General features: G+C 38.3%; 1 pseudogene; it reads right to left on the bottom strand.

Annotated features, from left to right (window-relative positions):
• Positions 1–470: 470 nt before the first annotated feature.
• On the bottom strand, positions 471–15,136 carry LOC139006179 (large ribosomal subunit protein uL16-like; annotated as a pseudogene).
• Between the last annotated feature and the right edge of the window lie 5,992 nt (positions 15,137–21,128).

The following is a 21,128-nucleotide window of genomic DNA, read 5'->3' as shown; positions in this document are numbered from 1 at the left end:
CTGTGATCAGATCAGGGTTCATTGTCTTGCAAAATTGAAGAATGAGTTCATGGACAAAGATGGTGAGCAGAAGTGAAGTTTATTGAGAGAGAGATATGGACTTCCAGTAGCAGAGAGGAGACCCAAAGTGGGTGGCCGGTGAAGCTCTTTATTTAGGAGTAGCTATATGCTTTGCTAGCTCCTGATTGGTCCTTCCAAAGAATTCTGCTTTAGCATCATCTATACATTTTAAAGCTCAAGTCTCCCGTGATGAGTGAATAAAAGGCTGTGGTACATTTACACAATGGAATACTATGCAGCTGTAAAAAAGAAGGGCCTCTTACTCTTTAAGATAACATGGCGGGACCTGGAGATATTATGCTAAGTGAAAAATCCTTGCCTTTTTAATAAGAAAACTTTTTTGACAGGAAGTAGAATTTATTGGTGAGTGTAAGGTGGGGACAGCACTCAGACACTCATGAATTCAGGACCTACCATTTGTCCAGGGGACTGTGATTAGGGATGTATATGACTTCACAGCCATCTAGGATGAGTCGCTTTTCAGCCACCAGGTATTCAAATTCATCCGCACTAAACTTAAGGACCCACTGCTTGGAGATGTGGCTCTGGTGGTGTTCAGGGAATTGAACTTGGCTCTGCTTAGGGCCTCAGTCACATGTTCCTTGTTCTGCTGTTTGGTGCCATGGACACGATGACTTGGCCAATGTGGACCCTGGCCACTGTGCCCTGGGGTTTTTCCTAAGGCACCGCCCCACATACCTGCTTGGAGCCTCTCAGCCCCCTCAGGACAACATCTTGTTGATGCGGATAGCATAGAAGGGGTGGAGCCACAGTGAAAGCCATCTTTGGCACAGCTTTTCACCATGTATTTACTTGGTGGCACAGTTAAGAACTTGTCCATTTTTGCCTTCTTCCACCCCAGGTCAAAGATGCATATCTTGGCACCAGGACACCTCTGCAGAAGCGAGCCTGTGGGTATGGTTTGTTCTTACAATACCAGTAACAAGGGGCGGGGTGATGGCCAGTGACCCCAGCATCTTCAGTGGCAAGACAAAGGGAAAGAATGTGAGAAATTTTTATGTGTAAAAAAATAGTACAATACTTTATTCTAGATTCAGCAATTTTTAATATTTTGCAATTTCCTTGACCCCTATCTCACATTTCTGCTCAACCATTTGAAAGTAAGTTATAGACCTGTCATTGCAAAATCATTCAGTATGCATCCCCTAAGAATAAGGACAATCTCCTACATAACCACACAATATCATGCTTAAGTAGTAATAATTCTGTACATCATGTAATGTCTATTTTACATTCAAGTTTTTCTACCCTTCCCCAGGAAAAGGTTTATAGCCATTTATCTGGATTTTTTTCTCCTCTTCAAACTCAATCCAATCTAATTTATGTCCACACTGTTTCTTCATTCTCTTATTTTAAAAGAGTTCTCTTATTTTTTCCCCTTGACGTTTTATTTCTGATTAGTTTAGGACAGTTGTAGGGTAGACTATTCCACACTCTGGATTTGCTTAATTGCTTCCTTTTGGGTCATTATCTTGCTTCTCTGTGACCTGTATTTTTGTAAACTGAGATCTAAAACAGTGCTGTTCAAACAAAATATAATGTGGGCCATATATGTAACTTTAAATATTCCAATAGCCACTTTTAAAAAATTAGAAAATAAGATGAAATTATTCTAATAAGGTATTTTATTAAACCCAATATATCCAAAATACATAATTTCATCATGTAACCAATATTTTAAAAGGTGTTAATATATTTTACCTTTTTTTATTTAAAGTACTATCCTATATAATAAAAGGGTGATATGCAAATTGATCCTAATGGTAGAACGACCAGGAATGACTGATTGCTATGATGCACACTGACCACCAGGGGGAAGATGCTCAATGCAGGAGCTGCCCCCTGGTGGTCAGTGCGCTCCCACAGGGGGAGCTCCACTCAGCCACAAGCCGGGCTGAAGGCTGCATGCACAGCAGTGGTGATGGGAGCCTCTCCTGCCTCCTCAGCAGTGCTAAGGATGTCCGACTGCCAGCCTAGGCCTGATCACCCAGGGAGTGGGACTAAACTGGCAGGTGGACATCCCCCAAGGGCTCCTAGACTGCCAGAGGGATGTCTGACTGCCAGCTTAGGCCTGATCCCCTGGGGAACAGGCCTAAGCCGGCAGGTGGACATCCCCCGAGGGGTCCTGGACTGTGAGAGGGTGCAGGCTGGGCTGAGGGAACCCCCTCTCCCCCCCGAGTGCATGAATTTTCATGCACGGAGCCTCTAGTAGGAAATAAAATCTTGTGTGTATACTTACAGCATGTCTTCATTTGGACTAGTGACGATTCATGTTGAATAGTCACACATGTCTAGCATCTAACACTGTACAACAGATTAGACTAAAGCCTTGATTAAAGCTAAACATTCTGGGAAATAATATCTCACAGGTGAGGTGTGGTTTTCATATTCAATTTGATCGGGAGAACCACAATGTCGGATCATTTCACTATTCAAGGGGGGTGTGACTTACAGTCATCTTATGTGGGAGGTAACTGTCATCCATTCCTTTGCAGAGGGCTTTCCTCCTTTCAATTAGCAAATGATCTGTGGGGAGATACACTGGCTCTATTTTAATCCTTAGTTACTTGACACAATGGTACCAAAGGATTCTCATAGCCATTGATGATCTTTGACCTGAATCAATAATTATATCATATGCTGCGAAATAGGGATTTCCTAATACTATTATCCTTCTTTTTTTTAGATCTCATTTTCCAGTAGAGAAGCACTTCCCTTCCTCCTTCTCTTTTTTTATTTACTACCATTAAAAAAATTCTTAAACAATCACACTTTTAAATCCTAATGCTTTTTCACTTTCTACAAGGGTTCCTTTTTCATAGTACCCTGTTAGTGTTCCTTGAACATAATTTTTTTTATGAAGTTCTTCTGAGTGCACTAGATAGCTCTTGCTTTGTTTAGTTTTGAATCCACATTGTGAAGATAGCTGAGGCCCAGATGAAAGTAGTAAGGATCCAGGATTTAGGCCTCCGAGAAGTCCCAAACCCTGACCAGGAGTATCCCATAACAAATGAACCTGAAAAGTAATACTGAGATTTCAGGGTTCTCTCACACATTAGCTAGCAATTGCATATGGTCTTTCAGTTACATATGGTCTATCTTATTCCTAAACTTGATGTGAGTCTAGGATTCTTCTAGACCAGTGATGGCGAACCTTTTGAGCTTGGCGTGTCAGCATTTTGAAAAACCCTAACTTAAGTCTGGTGCCGTGTCACATATAGAAATTTTTTGATATTTGAAACCATAGTAAAATAAAGACTGATATTTTTGATATTATTTTATATATTTAAATGCCATTTAACAAAGAAAAATCAACCAAAAAATGAGTTTGCATGTCACCTCTGACACCCGTGTCATAGGTTCGCCATCACTGTTCTTGACCCAACCCTAAACTTCCTCTATCCTAAAGGATAGCTTTCTTCTCTTTGTCTGAACTTATGCCTCCTTGTTTTTTCACCTTCCATAGGTTTATTGAAACTTCACATCTGCTTATGAGCTTCTTCTCTGCTCTTCACTCTCGTGGCTCTTGTCCCCATTTCTTTATAGCCAATGTGAGGTCGGGGTTTTTTTCTTTTTAAAAAAATATTTTTATTGATTTCAGAGAGGAAGGAAGAGGGAGAGATAGAAACATCAATGAAGATAGAGAATCATTGATTAGCTGCCTCCTGCACACCCCCTACTGGGGATCAAGCTAGCAACCTGGGCATGTGCTCTTGACCAGAAGCGAACCTGGGACCCTTCAGTCCACAGGCCGACGCTATATCCACTGAGCAAACCGGCTAGGGCGTGAGGTGGGTTTTTGAAGGAACTAAAACAAATTGCAATTCTATCTGGAAAAAAGGAAATTTATACACATACACACATACACTACCTGAACATACTAGATTTAAAAATATATCCTAGAAAAGAGTTGTTTAATTTACATCAGTATAATATAGCATCACCTGTGCTGGCTGCACATAGAACAGTCTCCAGTTGTTTGATTATTTCTTCCTTAAGAGGATAAACTTAGCAAACATCTCATTTTCTCTGTCACTTTGCATGTAGAATGCATGGTTCAGAGAAAACATTTTTAAAACGTCACCTCTCATGGCTCTGTGATGACTCCTTGATCACCCTCCCTAGCTATCTTGCATACCCGTTCCCCAGAATAGAGTAATATCCACCTGTTGTTTAGAAGAGAAGAAGTGTCCTCAGTCACAATATTGGTTCATCAGAAATTAAACATTGAGAGAAAGAAGGTCACCTTGTAATTGAACTAATGAATCCAATGCTAGGTAAGTTCTTATGTTTGCACAGCCACTTGAAAGAGAATTTCTGTTCTGCCATGTTAGGGCTTTTGTATGGTGTTAAAAGGACTGTATGCATGGCTGTGGGAAAACAATACAAATAAAACAGAGTGACAAAAATAAGACGAAACAAACTAAACAGAAGTATCTCCTGAGGCTGCCAAGTACAAGTGAGCGCTCTCTGGTTTTCCCCTGAAGGGCGGTTGTGGTTTCCTTCCTACCTGAGCCCTGCCTGCTGCAGGCAGCTTCCCAGTCCTAAATGGATAACATTGTCTGGAGTAGAGTGGGAGCCCAGTCCACCGATAGGTGGGGCATGCAACCATCCTGAGAAATCACCACAAGTGCTCAGTGACAGTGAGGACTAAGCATGAACTCGCTGGAGCCGCTGACTCCCTCAATGTTCCCACTTCTGCCTCCCCAGTCCTGTCATCCTTCCAGTTTCCCCTTCAGTGCCCCTCAGGTTCTGACACCCCTGCAGAATCCCAGCCTGCTTGGAAGGCATCCTGAACCCCCTGCCTTCTGATGTGCTGGAGTCTCTTCTTGTCCCTACCCCACAGTATTTGGCAACAGAGGAGCCAAATACTGTCACCCGGCCCGACTCTGAGCCCCATTTGGTGCAAAGACTACAAGCATCAACCGTAGACCTGCTGGACTCTGTCCTGGGTCTTTGCCTTGGGCTTGGCTTTGTCAACGTGACTTGGACGTTAACATGTGCAGAGCTTGCCTTCTTCCCCCCCCATCCCCCAGGCCCCCTTCTGCTCTTCCTGGGGAACGCGCCTCCCACCAGGTTAAACCTCGGGTACCGACAGGATCAGCTTCTTTTTTAAGATTTTAATTAATTTTATTTTTTTTATTTTTAAATTACAGTTTACATTCAATATTATTTTGTATTAATTTCAGATGTAGTGGTTAGACATATACTTTGCAAAGTGCTCCCGCTGATATTTCCAGTACCAATCAGACACCATACATAATTATTACAATATTATTGATTATATTTTCTATGCTGTACTGTATAGCTTCATGACTATTTTGAAACTACCAATTTGTACTTCTTAATTCCTTCACCTTTTTCACGCAGGCCCGTCAAACCCCTCCCCTCCGGCAGCTTCTTGCTGGCCCCGCTGTTTGCCCGCGCACCCTCTGCCTCCCCCATTCTTCTTCCTCTTTATTTTTTCTCTCCCTCCCTTCACAAATATTAAAAAATAAAAACTATTAGGGCTATTGTGATTTTCAAATTAATCTGAGGGTTTTCTCATTTGACTTTTAAAATGTACTGCACCAAATACTTCTCAGAATGTTTGCTTTTTAATTCAGTTATTTTCCCATTAATTTTATCACTTAAAAAACTTAATTTTCTGTACTTTAAACAAACACACCATAAAGACCATAGTGCATTATAAACAGAGTACACACAATGTGAGGAGCTGGTATCAGCCTCTGTTGTTATTTTCTGGGCTTCAGGATTGAGCACAAAATCAAGACACGTGTGATATGCCATAGAGCGGCCAGCAGGTCTGCGTGCCACGTGCATTTCTCCAGCAACTTAGAATTATATACTTAATAAAGCTCAGCTTCCTACAGGGAAACAAATGCATGCGCTGATCAGGTTTCTAGCATTCTGTTAACCTTTTATGAGGTCTAAATCACCCAGCATCAAAATGGTTTATTTTTCTCTGAAAATCTTTTTAAAGGCTTAGAAAAAGATTCCAGGAAATTGTACTTGAAAAAAATATGTAATTTTTATTTAAAATATGCTTTATCACTAACTTTTACATTTTATAAGATTCACAGAGCTATTGCCAAGTTTCAAATAATTGATTCTTTAAAAAAAAGAATACTTTGAGTGTTTAATTACACAGTTTTTCTGTTTTCCAATTTGGGGCATTTTTATTGATTTTGTTTCAAGAGTGTTTTAATTCTTTTATATTTTAAAATGTTATCAGTATAACGTGCTCACTATTTGCAATTCTGATAATCTGATAGGCTGCACTGTCTTCATTTCCTATTTTGAATCTTAGTTTATGTAATCTATTTAAATTAAAACTCTAATAGACAACTTTCAATGGCTAAGAAATAGTATTTTTTCATATAACTTAAACAAGTACACCATAATCATTTTAACGTATCCAGGTTAGTAACATGATTATTAATTTAGTATTATACAAGATGAATTGTTATCTATTCTCATTAGTGAGTAATACCTCAAAGACACTGCATGCTCAATTCCAGACCACCACAATAAAGTAAATATTGTGATAAAGAGAGTCATACAATATTTTGGTTTTCTGGTACTTATAAAAGTTATATTTACGCTAAACTGTAATTTATTAAATGTGCAACAGAATTTTGTCTGAAAACAACAATGTACATACCATAATTAAACATGTGAAAACTTTCTCCATATCAGCAATGAGGTTGGTTGGTTGTTTTGTCAGTTGCGTGTTTGGTAGAGTAGCACTTTGAATTTCCTTCAAGAATTTTTCCTTTGCGATATATATATATATATATATATATATATATATATATATATATATACATATATATGTATATGTATATATATGTGTATATGTATATATATATATATATATATATATACACAGATGTACCTTTTTCCTCCCCATTGACCCTCTCCACCCCACCTTCATCCCTCTCCCCCAGGCCTTCACCACACTATTGTCTGTGTCCTTTTGATTTAAAGTGGGAGACTTGTGATCCTTTCACATGAACACTTAGAGGCCATTGTTGAGTTATTAATCAGCCTAAATTCAATTATGTTTTATCTCAGGGAATGGGGAGTCCTGAGGAGAGGGAGAGAGATGGAAGAAGGGCTGGTTGGTGGAGCAGTCAGAACACATACAACTTTTGCAAATAGTATGAATTACAATAGTAACTGCAAAGATGACCAATCACAGATCACCGTAACAAATATAATAGTGAAAAAGTTTGAAATATTGCAATAAAACCAAAATGTGACTTGAAAACTCAGAGACACAACTGAGTAAATGCTGCTAGAAAATATGGTGCTGATAGACTTGCCTGAACAGGGTTGTCATAACCCAATTTGTAAGAAACACAACATCAGCAAAGTGCAATAAAACGAGGTATGCTTGTACTTTTCTTTCTCCACCAAAATGTGCTTTTTGTATGTGAAAGTGTTTTTTAGGGTTGCACTTGCTTCTTAAACTATAAAGTTATACAAACTCCTTAGGGAAAAGGAAAACAAACAAACAAACAAACAAACAAACCCACAACAGCATAACATAGAGTGAATGTCTCCTCTCACAGTCTTTTCCATTTTATCCCACTTTAACTGCAAATAGATTGGTGTACAATGACACTAGGCTCTCTCACCACTCTCATTCCCACCTCACTCTGCACAGCAATAAATATGTATTATATTAAGTATGGACATACTTAGTAATCAACTTTATCAATATTTGTGGGAATATTCCAGAAAGTTAACCATTCTCATATGCTTGATTTTTTATAAAGATCTATGCTATGTTTGTTTCTTTTGTATCAATATAGATAAATTTATGGAACCAAGACTGTTGGGTAAAAGGAAATGCATATGACATATTTACATGTATATTACCTAATTGTCTTCCAGATAGATACACTAATTTGGTTTATCAATAGTATATACTCCAATCCTTTCTAACATTGAATATGATCAATCTTTTAAATTTGTATCAATCTGATAGGCAAAAAATAATAAATTATTTTTAATTTTTCATTTATTTGGCCATTAGCGAATTTGAGATTTTTAAATGATGTACATTGTTGTTTGTGTTTCTTTCGGTAGATGCCTGGTCATACCATTTTGTTTTTAAAGAAATTTATGTATTTCTTACTGAAATATGGAAGCTAGTAATGTATTTTGAAAAATAAGATAGTCAGATAATGCAACTATTTTTTTCATTTGTCTTTCAACTTTATGGCATATTTTTAATAAAAACATTTTAAATCTAAATATTACAAATATGTTTTTTATATTTCTAATTTTTATATTATAGCTACAAGAGTCCTACCCATCGTAAGATCATAAAAAAATGTTTACTAATTAGGCAGTCACAGGCATTTAAACATATTTTATTTAACTGTCCTCCATCTTTATTGAAAACTATAGCAATAACAATAAAATAGAACTTTTAAACATGTACAATGTTTTACCAAGGAATGAATGTTGTTGACTCATTTTTACCCCAAAATCCCTAATTCATGAAGAAAATTTAAACAATATTGGTATTTAAAATATAATCTATTAAAAATATATTTCAGGGCTCTAGGCCCTGGCCAAGTAGCTCAGTTGCTTAGAATATCAACCCAATAAACCAAGGTTGTGGGTTCCATCCCCAGTCAGGACACATACAAGAATCAACTAATTTATGCATAAATAAGTGGAACAATAATGTTTCTCTCTCTCCCTAAATCAATGAATAAAATTTTAAAACATATACATATATTTCACAGCTCTAAATAACATTTAATATGGTAATATATCATCACTTACAAAAAACACACAAAGCACCCATGTTTCCCAAATGTATTTCTTGATGGAATACTTTTTATAAAGGAAAAGCAATTAGAAATGGTGTTTCAAAAAAAATAATAGCTATAACATATTATTTATTATATAAATGCTATATATTACAAACACATTTGCTATATATATATTCGTATGTATATATAGATAAACTATATCTAGATGTATATAGCTATATACATCTAGATAGAGTTTATACATTTATATCTGCATATACATAAACTTGATTTTTCTCTAGTCTGGGAAGCTCTGATTTTCTACCTTGCCTATCTCTGGGAAAGGAAAAGTTCAGATAACTAGAAAGACAACGCTTATTTTTGAATTTCAAACATGCTTTAATATTTATCTCAAAGGCATTAGTCTGAAAGAAACAAAAATTGAGTTTCAAAAGCTTAGATTTGAAATTTAAGCCCTCATATCTGTGGGGTCTTAGAAGTGAGCTGCAGAGTAATTATTTAAAAGTTTATGCCAGCTTCCTGGACCTAAATATACACTTCCCCAAAGAAGTGATTCTGAGCATCTTTTCACATGTCTATTGGCCAGCCGTGGGCAAACTACGGCCAGAGGGGTGGATCAGGCCTGTTTGAAATGAATAAAACTAAAAAAAAAAAAAAAAAAAAAAAAAAAAGACCGTACCCTGTTATGTAATGATGTTTACTTTGAATTTATATTAGTTCACACAAACACTCCATCCATGCTTTTGTTCCGGCCCTCCGGTCCAGTTTAAGAACCCACTGTGGCCCTCGAGTCAAAAAGTTTGCCCACCCCTGCTATTGGCCATCTGTATAACAGAAATACAAATTATAACCACTATATCACTTTGCACCTATAAGAATGGCTATCAGCAATAAATCTATAAACAAGTGTTAATAAGGATGTGGAAAAAAGGGAACCCTCATGCACTGTTGGTAGGAATGAAAATTGGTGTAGCCGCCATGGAAAACAGTATGGAAGTTCCTCAAAAAATTAAAAATTATATTGCCTTATGACCTAGCAATTTCACTTTTGGGTATATATCTGAAAAAAATCTAAAACACTAAGTTGAAAAGATATATGCACCCCTATGTTCATTGCAGCATTATTCATAATAGCCAAGTTATGGAAGCAACACAGGTTCCCATCAATAGACAAATGGATAAAAAAGTTGTAGTACATATATAAAATGGAATATTACTCAGCCATAAAAAATGATGAAATCTTACCATTTGCAATGACATGAATGGGTATTATGTTAAATGAAATAGTCAGACAGGGAAATACATATACCATATAATTTAACTTACATGTGAACTCTAGAGAACAAAATAAACAAACAAACAAAACAGAAACAGAGGCAGGGATGCAGAGAACAAACTGATGGTTGCCAGAGGGCAGGAGGTTTGGGGAACTGGGTAAGAAAGGTGAAGGAATTAAGAAGTACAAATTAGTAGTTACAAAATAAACACAGGGATGTAAAGTATAGCATAGGGAATGTAGTCAATAATCCTATATAATAAAAGCTTAATATGCTAAGTGTCTGAATGTCTGTTCGACCGTTCAACCAGTCGCTATGACACGCACTGACCACCAGGGGGCAGACACTCTGACTGGTAGGTTAGCTTGCTGCTGGGGTCTGGCCAATTGGGACTGGGCAAGATGGGCGGGACATACCCTGGAGCCCTCCTGCAGTCCTTCCCTGGCCGGCTGGCCCAGGTCAGCCCCAATTGAGACTGGGCGAGACAGCCCCAATTGGTCCCAATGGGGACTGGGCAAGATGGGCTGGACACGCCCTAGACAAATCAATGCACCAGGATGGTTTTGGCCCAATCCCTGCAGACCAGGCCGAGGGACCCCACCAGTACACGAATTCGTGCACCAGGCCTCTAGTCTATATATATAAAATCCTAATTTCCAAATAGACTGAATGGCAGAACAATCGAACGACTGAACAACTGGACAACTGGTCGCTATGATGCGCACTGACCACCAGGGAGCGTGTGTGGAACATGGCGGGTATCAGCAGCAGGTGGCAGAGCACGAACAATGATGGGCGTCGGCCATGGCGAGATGGTGGAGTAGGTGAGTGGGGGCGCCAGACCAAGGTGAGGCGCCAGTCACTGTCATTGGGGCAAGCCTCTGGTAGTTACTGAAAATTCTTTGCTCCTGCGCACATGGTTCTTCTGGATGCTCGCACACGCTAATGGTGCTGGAGCTGCTGTTCACACCTGCTCCTGGCGCCCAGTGCAAGCCCCGATCTCTCCACGCTGTCAGCAGGTGCGAGCAGTGTCAGCTGGCCCCGATCATCCCTCAGGGCTTCTCCACCTGCTGACAGAGCTGGCCCCGCTTGCCACCGCTGCTGATGCCAGTCCCAATTGAGCAGGGCTGGAGCCGTCAGTGCATGGGAGTGGTGGTGTTAGGAGCAGGACTGCTGGCAGACAGGGTACCCAGGGCCACAGCAGAAGGGGCCAGGCAAGGGGAGTGGAGGATGGGCCGAGATCTGGCCCTGTGCCCACCTCAGCCTCGTGGCCCACAGTTCCTTTCAAGGTGCACTAATTCGTGCACAGGGCCCCTAGTATTGTAATAACTATGGTGCCAAGTGACCACTTGGTTTATTGGGGGCATCATGTTGTAAATTATATAACTGTCTAACTACTATGCTGTACATCTGAAATCAATATAAAAAATTGAATGTCAACTGTAATTGAAAATTCTATGCCACCTTCAAGTGATCAAGCCCTGCATCTCCCCAGTGCCAGTGCCTGGGAGTACAGGCTCTTTTGTTATGTGAATGGACACTAGTTACAACCACATGGCCAAAGAACTATGTTGTTTGTCCTCCTTATCTCTGTCCTACAGTGATTTTTCTTTCATATTAGCCTATTTTCCCCTAAAAGTAGAGTGGAAGTGATGCCTTTTGAATGTTTACTCACCTTATCTGAACTACCCCATCCAGACAACCTTCTCTTTTCAACAATGCAGAAGGTTGATAAAACTACTCTGTCTACCAAAAAGGACAGAGAGATGTGAAAGGTACAGAGCCCAACGTGTCTTTCTGTGCCCATAAAGTGATGACACAATTCACCCAATACTTTCAATTGAGCAAATTAATTGTGTTTGATCCAACCTTAGTCTTCTAACACCCACTGTTCTATATTCAGAATAGTGATGGATAAAAACATCATTGGAGGACAGATAGGATTCCAGTTTGCTAATTAAAAGTATCTCAGTATTTTCTTATTTAAAAATGTATATTTTAGGTATTTAATTAATCAGTTCAAAGTTCTACTCTCTATCAGTGCTGTTTCTCTCCCACCCTAAGACCCCCCCCCCCCCCGCCTTTGTTCAACTAAGGTATCTATTTATCCAGAAAGCCCTCAGCCCTCCCTGAGTAAGATTCCCTTTTCCCCTGTACCACTAGCCCCACCAGTTTCTTTGTCATGTGCTCTTCTCATTCTGTCATCTTCTAGTTCACTGAATGTACTCTATGCATATGTATCAATACATGATTCACATTTTCTCTGACCCAATAGAACAATTTCTCAAAGCTGAGGAGAATGAGCTGTGATCATGCTTGTATGTTATTTTTCTGACCTCTGCTCTTGTTAATAGTCTCACCCATTTCCAACCTCTCCTCAAAAGCATAATTAACCACTGTCCTTATTCCAAATATTTCTGTCCATGACTCTTTAGAAAAAGATAAAATAACAAGGTCCTAGCATGATAAGAGTGTTGACAGAACTGAAGGTCTTCAAAATAGCAGGGCTGCAATCTGCTAACTTTCCCATTTTCAATCTGAAAATGAACTCTATTTCCCTATTTTCAACCTGAGTAGTCTCTTCCTGTCAACCCACTGGAAAGACCAAGGCATCCTTTCAGAAAAGCTGTTAAAACATAGTTGAAGTTGTCCTGGCCCCTAGCAAATGTATCAAGTCGGTATTGGTTTATTTGAAAGCATGTGTGAATCAAAGGTAATATGGTTTAGGCATGTTGAAAGTAGTTAATTCATTATCACTCTTTGTGTTTTTACCTTTTTTATAAGGGTCAGGGACAAATATAGCTTAGAGACAATTTTATTATTGGCAGACAGCATATAAAAGCCATCCTCTGAGGCTAAGGTCCAATAGTATCTTATCATTAAAGCCTTTCTAATAGTCCTTCTGATTCCCTTCACCTTGAAACAAATGATTCACTGTTGAACATAATAGCAACCACTGTTGAATGCCTACTATGTGCTATGTACTCCACTAAGTGCCATTTCTCATATAAACCTTCTCATACCTCTAGGATTTTATATCTTCATTTTGCAGATGATCAATAGTATTTTTGAGAGTTTAAGTGGCATGACAAACTCATACCACTTGTGGTGGCAGAACAAGGATCAACATTTTTCACTCTCATTTCAAAGCCAAGGCTATTTCTTTAAGACAGACTTTCTTCTAAACATGTAGCAATCAAGTCAATATATTATACTTATTATTTTAAATGTTGGTTCCTCATTAAACTTTAAGTTTCCTAGAGTAGCTATCTCATTGAATAAAAGTTTTTGAAACTCTCAATACTATGCCTAAGATACATATTTATTCTTGAAAAATTTTGTCAAATGAAAACAGTGACATAAAACCAAAATACTACATAAAATAAAAGCTCACAGTTCTAGCCCTGGCTGGGTGGCTCAGCTGTTTGGAGTGTTGTCCTGTACACCAAAAGGTTGTGGGTTCCATCTTGGTCAGGGTTGTATGGGAGGCAACTGATCCGTGTTTCTCTCTCTCCTAAATCAGTAAAAGTATATCCCCTAGTAAGGATTTAAAAATAAAGAAAAAAGAAAAACACACAGTTATTTACACATGATCTCACTCACATGTGGAACCTAATGAACAAAATTAACTAATAATAAAATAGATCCAGAGACATAGAAGCATGGAACAAACTGATGGATCTCAGAGGGAAGACAGGGTGGGAAGAGTTTAACCAAAGAACTTATATGTATAGTAGAGGCCCGGTGCACAAAATTCGTGCACAGGGGGAGGGAGGAAGTCCCTCAGCCCGGTCTGAACCCTCTCGAAATCTGGGACCTCTCAGGGGATGTCCTACTACCAAATGGACATCCCTCTCACAATCCAAGACCTCTGGCTCCTAACCATTTGCCTGCCTGCCTGATCACCCCTAACCACCTCTGCCTCAGTCCCTGCTGCTGTGGCTTCATCTGGAAGGACGTCTGGAAGGTCGTTCGGCTATCTGGCCTAATTAACATATTATGCTTTTATTATTATAGATATGTGTAACCCATGAACATAGATAAGAGTATGGTGAAGGCTTGGGGGAAGGGGTTGTGAGGTGGAAGGTGTCAATGGGGGCATCTGTAATACTTTCAACAATAAAGATTTTTTTAAAAAAGCAGTTATTTAAACATTTTTGTGCCCTAGTTCCCATTTTACAGGTATTTTAATGACCCCTTTGTTCTTTTTCAATATGTTTTCCTTATGTCTGCTATTCAAATAGGGAATTCTGTGATGAGATAGCATATGTAAGTTAATTAAAATGGTGTTGACATTTTTACTATATTTACTTAATTACAGAATTCAGCAAATATTTAATCTTAGTGACATTTCCACCTCACTTCTGTGACTCTCTTCCTATAAATTATTTTAATTTTACAAGTGTTATCTTCTGTGCTAGTTAACTTAATTTTACAAATCCTGACTTTTTTTTTTTTTAGTAGCATCTTGTTTATTCAGTATACAAAACAAAACAAAATAAAACACACTCAGGAGAGGTATGAGTAGGGGGAGGTGTCTGTCCACCCAGCCCTAGGCCCAAGTCTATGTGTTTTTGGCAGCAATAAAGGGTGTGGAGTAATGGCCCCCCAAATAAAAATGGTGTATGTGTGTGTATGGGAAGGAGAGAGGTGCAAAGGTAGCGGGGAGTGGTGAGGTGGAAGGGAACAACCAGGTCAGTGCTGGGAACGCCTCCAGTGGGGGGCCATTTCATTACATTTCTTGTTGAGCATACCACTTCTTTGCCCATCAGCAGGACTAATGTCTTGTCTTGACAGACACGTGACAGTGATGTTGAAGGAGGGGGCTCCATCATTGCTCTTGGTTCGAAGATCCATAGTAAACTCCTCATCCAGCAGCACTGAGTCCCGGATAACAGACATTTCTGGCCTCCAAGTGTCAGCCCATTCACGAAAAATCCTTGACAGGTCTTTGCCAACCAGGACACCAACCTCCACTAGCATGCTGTTGAGGAAGGATTTCCCAGGGAAAGTGGCCCAGACTGAGGATGAGTTTTTATAGCTCACAAGTTCCATACCCTGAGAGGTTCCAGGGCCATGAGGATGTAGGCTTACTAATTACTTTGTGGATGTAGGCGGTTCACCAGGCCTGGGCTCTGCTTCTGGGGCTGGGGCTGCCTCAGCCTGGGGCTGAGGGTGGAGGGGAGGAGGTGGGGATGGAGGCCCGGGACATGTGCTGCCTGTCCTCTAGACCTCAGCTTTGTAGCTGTGATTCCTGATTTTTAACTGTGAAAGTAAATTTAATATTCCTAGAAGTTGAGAGAAAACCTTTGTATGAGAAAGTAAGAATTGTTACTGATATTTACATTTTTAATATAGCATACATATCAGTTGATTATATGTTAGCATATGAAACTTGGTAATTTCAGATATCTAAACTTTACTTGCCTTAGGCTTTCTTCAAGCATGAAACATTTCAACTCAAAAGAATGTATTTTTGGAAATGATTCATCATCATCCTAAGAAATAAAGAAGATGCTTCTTATATTTAAAGGAGAAAATTCCAAACTCCTCTTGCCTTGAATAACATTTGTGAAAAGAAATGATTTTTAGTGCCTTTGGCAAATAGTCACAGTCAAACAGCCTTATTTTCCTTTATTTTTTTTAATGCAAATGTTAGAATTTTTAACTTTTTGGGATTCTTTCCATCATTATAATGAGGGTGTCACATGCATTGCTTCTAGACTACAAAAAGCTCAAATCACATCCTATGTCTATTCACTGATAGGACCTGATCTCTAATCTCTATAGAAAATGGTAAATTTCAGAACCAGAATGAAACAACAATACTAGAAGAAGGCAAAGACCCAATACAAATTACATTTACAATGGGTGTTCATTGATCCAGAACACTAAAAGTGGAAGAACTGTGACATATCTTCATTTTTGCCAAACAAATCACATCCAGTTCAGGATGCCCATTTCTAAAGGTCAGCAAAAAAGCTCAATGACATGCATGCCTGTATACACCTTGGGTTCTACCTCAATCTGTATCTATTATTATCCAAAAAAATTAGAGGGCGAGTATAGGTTGGAGTGAGGAGGTGTCTGGTAAACCATTGCATTGGACATTCTGTAGCTGCCATGTAAATATGTATATCTTACAGCTATGTTCCTTATAGCTGCGGTAAAGACACTTGAAAACCAGCATGTTAAGGAAACACTAGAGACTACTAAGTAAGCAATGATCAGAATTTGGAGAAAAAAGTGTCAGAGTAAAATTATGAAAATGTGGTGTAATTAATAGTTTCTTTAAGAATGCCTATTGATTTTATTCCTGAGAGGGGCTCCTGGAATAACTATGAATTATAGCCAGTTAGTCTCATTTGCATACTTATTTACACTTAGTCGAATGCACTGAAGGTAGGATTAGAGGAAATTTATGGAATTGTATATATTTTGAAAAAGATAGCAAAACTTCTATAAATGAAGATCATTTTGATTAATAATTGAATTTTTTTGTTTATTTACTTTTTCTTTCTTAGAATGGAAAAATTAGACTAACAACAGTCAAACGTTTTTGGAAAAGGTAAACACATTGAAAAATTAAAGGATTATGAAAAATATGGAAAGAATAGATTATGGATACATTTGAATTACAGTCAATGAACATAGATTAAAAGTAGATTAATGTAAAGCTGCGAATGGAAGGGCTTCTAAAAATGCTTATGAGAGCATAATTATTTACTATTTTAATATGATTTCTAAAGTAATTAGTAAGCCTGCTAAATTTGTAGATATTATTATATATCTGGAGAATGAAATGGTACATGAATAGCAAAAATCTAAAGATGATCAGGATAAATTATATAAATGGAAGAAGGAAAGCATATGAACTTTACAGAATTAGCATATAGATGTCTATATTAAATATTAAAAATGTCTTCAATTTAAATTTGATTCTCTAGTATTCAGTCATATTCTAGGCTGAAGCAATTACTATGGGCTTTGCCTTGTATATATCATCACACTATGTTGGAATGTTGAGAATTTTTGTTTAAGAGTGTTGAACACAAAACAGAAAATATTATTGTACACTTCTAACAATAATAATACATACAGACCTGAAATATTCTATGCATTTTTGGCAACTGCACTTCAGGCAAGAAATTACCACGTGAAGAAAAGCCTATACAGTGTAATAAAATAATTAAGGCAGTAATTCCCAACTGGTCAAGGGGTAATGCTATAGGGAACCATCAATCTTTGACCAGAGGACCATTTCTTTTGTTAGTTGAATTATGTTTCAAAAATACCTCTGACCATTTTTGAACATTCAGATAGCATTCCCCACTAAAAACTAAATGAATGAAAATTCATGGGGTATGGCCCAGATATCTGTATTTTGTAGTTATCTACAGAAGTAATATTCTAACTATTAAATGCATAGTTAGGATTTCAACTATGTACTATCCTATTGCTTACAAGTTTGAAAAGACAGAAAATTTTGAATTGTGGTCAATGTCTCATCCTGTGTGGTGACTTCTTACTTGTGGGGCAAGAACATCACAATTAACATCTTTGTTCTCCTCTCCCTTATCCTTGTGTGAGCATACAAATTACTAGGTCAATGAAAACCAGGGCTGGTCTGTTTTGTGTCTTTTCAACTTCTAATATCCAGCATCACCACAAACTAGCTTTCCACACATACTACTTAAATGAATGGGTAAATTTACTAGTGATATCTGTGAGCTAAGTAACAACATTAAGCCTTGGAATAACTTTATTTATTTTAACCATCCTAAAAGATATGTGATATAATATCTACATTAGCATATGGACAATGAGCACCCAAATTTAAGTTGTCTAAAAGGTCACACAACTAGTTAGCATATTCTTTGGCAGCAAGGCTTCGAAAAAGCAAGCTGACCCCTCATCACAAAAGTTGGAGGTATCATGAATTATGGAGCTAAAAAAAAAATGCTACTATGTAAGTAGAATTTAAAAAAAAATAGAATTCTTTAACCTGAAGAAATAAAAGTCAAGAAGGGATATTGTAAAATCCATAAATTCAAAAATATTATGAGAGGATGGACATAAAAGTTTTTAGCAATCAGAGGACATTTGAAGAGTCAGTCCCCAGAAACTCACAAAACATACTTTTTTAGAAGTAATAAAAGATACTTCCATTTTACAGAGTTAGTTGTAAAAACTGTGAAACTTAAAACCCGAATGTTCCAGATTGAAGTTATAAATAAACCTGAAAAGGGCAGAGAAAATTCCATAGGTGGCAAATTCATAACAAACGGAAGGAAAACTGGAACTCGAAGGCCAATATGCTCCCCGCCATGACTTTTGTTAATGCGTTATCTCAATATTTTCAGTAGAGTCCAAGTTTTTTGAAGTGTCCACTAATCTGTCTCCTATCTGCCTAAGTTTTTAAAGTGGTGTTAAATCTTTGTTGTTGTTGCTGTTTTGCTGGCAAAGCAACCAGTGCTGTGTTTTTCCATATAAGCAAACATGTTGATTATACTAATGTTGGCTAGGAAATATGCTTAAAAATCAGCACCAACTTATTAATAAATTGTATTAATAAATTAACAAATCCACATTTTATCAGACTTTAGTAAGACAATATAAATTTTTACACTGAATTTCATAATAATAGTATAGGGTTTTAACCAGAGGTTCTTAACCAGGCATACTTTTTCCCCCTGGGACATTTGGCAAAGTCTGAAGACATTTTTGATTGTGATAACAAGGGCAGGGGGTGTGATTGTCATCTAGAAGGTAGAGGCCAGGGATCCTGCTAAACATCCTACAATGCAGGGATCAGCACCCACCACAAAATTGTAGTAGGCAGGATTCTAAGATAAACCTGAATATTTATCACCCCTCCCAGAGGACACATTCTATATAATCCCTAACCTTGACTATGATGAGACTTCAAAACTGTGACTTTGGTTCTATGGCACTGTTGACTTCAAGATAAAGAGATCAAGGAGGCTAAACCTATGAGCCCTTTTAAAGCAGAGAGTTTTCTCCCAGTGGTCACAGAAGAGGAAATCAAAGAGATTTGGATGTGAGAGAGAGATTCACAGAAGTAAAGGAAGTTCTTTGTTGCCCAGATTTAGGCGCTGGAGGTTAAGGATCTGTTGTTACAAGATGGGGTCTGGTCCCAGAGTTGCTCTGCCGTGGGCCCCCCCAGTAACGTGGGTTGTTGACCTTGTACAGGGAAGATTTCACAACCCTAATACAGGTGATTTTGAGAGTGTATTGTTAAAACTGGGACAATGAAACAAAGAAAGGGCTTAAGGTAGAAGAAGCAAGAGGAAATAGAAAGGCAGAGAAAAAGGGAACCGAGCCTTGGAGACAGGTTCAGTGGGTAAACTGAGGACAAGGTGCCACTGTCCACTGCTCCACTGGTTGCAACTTTCATGGGATCCATTAGATTTTAGGAGAAAAAACAATAGAGATACACATAGTGGGCATGCTCTAGGGAGAAGCACTGTGGGTCCTTTGTCTTGAGGGTTTTTTATCTTTCTTTGGTCAGTGGGAATCCTAAGGGATTCTCAGTGAATGGTCTGAACAAAATATTCATTAGCTTTCCAGGTGTATCCTTCAGTATGTTGATTCATCAAAATGTGTGTATAGAGGGATCAGGAGTTATTTTCTGGTTAGTTTTATTTTCAAAGAACGTCATTGAAGAGGGCACCGTGACTAAGGCCGGTCTGCCCTGGGATGGTCTAGAATGTGTTAATCATTTGCTCCTCAAGTGTCCTCGAGGAAGATAAAACCTTGTGATTCATTGGCTGGATATAAGTTGCTCCAATTGTTTGGCCTTGTTTAATTATTTTGTCTCAGTTTCCCTTATTCCACTTGTCAAGGAGCTTCCCTAGTTTCTTACTATCCTGCTGCACTGCAGGTAGCCTTTAGGAGACAAGGGCAGTTCCTGGCTGACATCCATCAAGGAAACAGGAATTCAATCTGACAATCACAAGGAACTGAGTTCTTTTCCTAACAGATATGAGCTTAGAAGAGGACCTGAGCTTCTGGATTAGAATTCATCCCAAGCCAGAGTAGAGAACTCAACCACACAACGGGGCTTCTGACCTGCAGAACTGCCAGGTAATAAACAGGTGTTGTTATAAGTGGCCAGATTTGTCATGTTATTTTGCAATAGAAAATAAATACAGGTCAAAAACATCAATAGTGCCAAGGTTCAGAAACCATAACCATTCTAGCCTAGCACTAAAGGGGTGATACTAGGTTTGTTTGCAAAGAAACAGTGAACAAAAAATGTCCTCTGAGGAAATAAGTTTATTTAACTCAAATCAAGTTAAAGATGTTTCTTTACTATGAGACATCTTGGGAACTTTTACATCTTAATTATACTGTGGAGCTATAGGGTAGGAGTGGATTTTGCAGAATTCCAAAGAATGTTTAAACAACGATTTATTGTTCTTGAAAAATTGAATATATTTTGCTCCTAAGGTTTCTTAGGATTGAGTTTGATAAAATGTACAAATTAGTAAACTTAAAAAAACAACATCACAGTACATCTTCCAAAATTCAAACAATATAAAATGTACTAAAATATATCCTTTGTAATTTAGTCTGTCTACTTTTTAAAATTTTTTTTATTGATTTCAGAGAAGAAAAGAGAGGGAGAGAGAGATAGAAACATCAATGATGAGAGAGAATCATTGATCTGCTGCCTCCTGCACATCCCCCACTGGGGATCGAGCCCCCAATCTGGGCATGTGCCCTTGACTGGAATCTTAACCAGGTCTCTTCATTCCGCAGGCCTACGCTCTACCTACTGAGCCAAACCAGCTAGGAATAGTCTGTCTACTTTAACAATGATTCTTGTTTATCATTTGCTAGAGGCCCAGTGCACAAAATTTGTGCACTGTAGGGTCTCTAGTAGCTGCTGGCTGCTGGCCAGGGCTTCCTTCCCTTCCCCTGGACAGTCCCGCCCCTTGGTTGAACTCCT

Source organism: Myotis yumanensis, unplaced genomic scaffold (assembly GCF_028538775.1).
Source record: "Myotis yumanensis isolate MYYU_CA2020_CCGP unplaced genomic scaffold, mMyoYum1.0.hap1 SCAF_3, whole genome shotgun sequence".
In the NCBI taxonomy this organism is placed as follows: domain Eukaryota; kingdom Metazoa; phylum Chordata; class Mammalia; order Chiroptera; family Vespertilionidae; genus Myotis; species Myotis yumanensis.
This window is presented reverse-complemented; position numbering and strand designations above follow the sequence as displayed.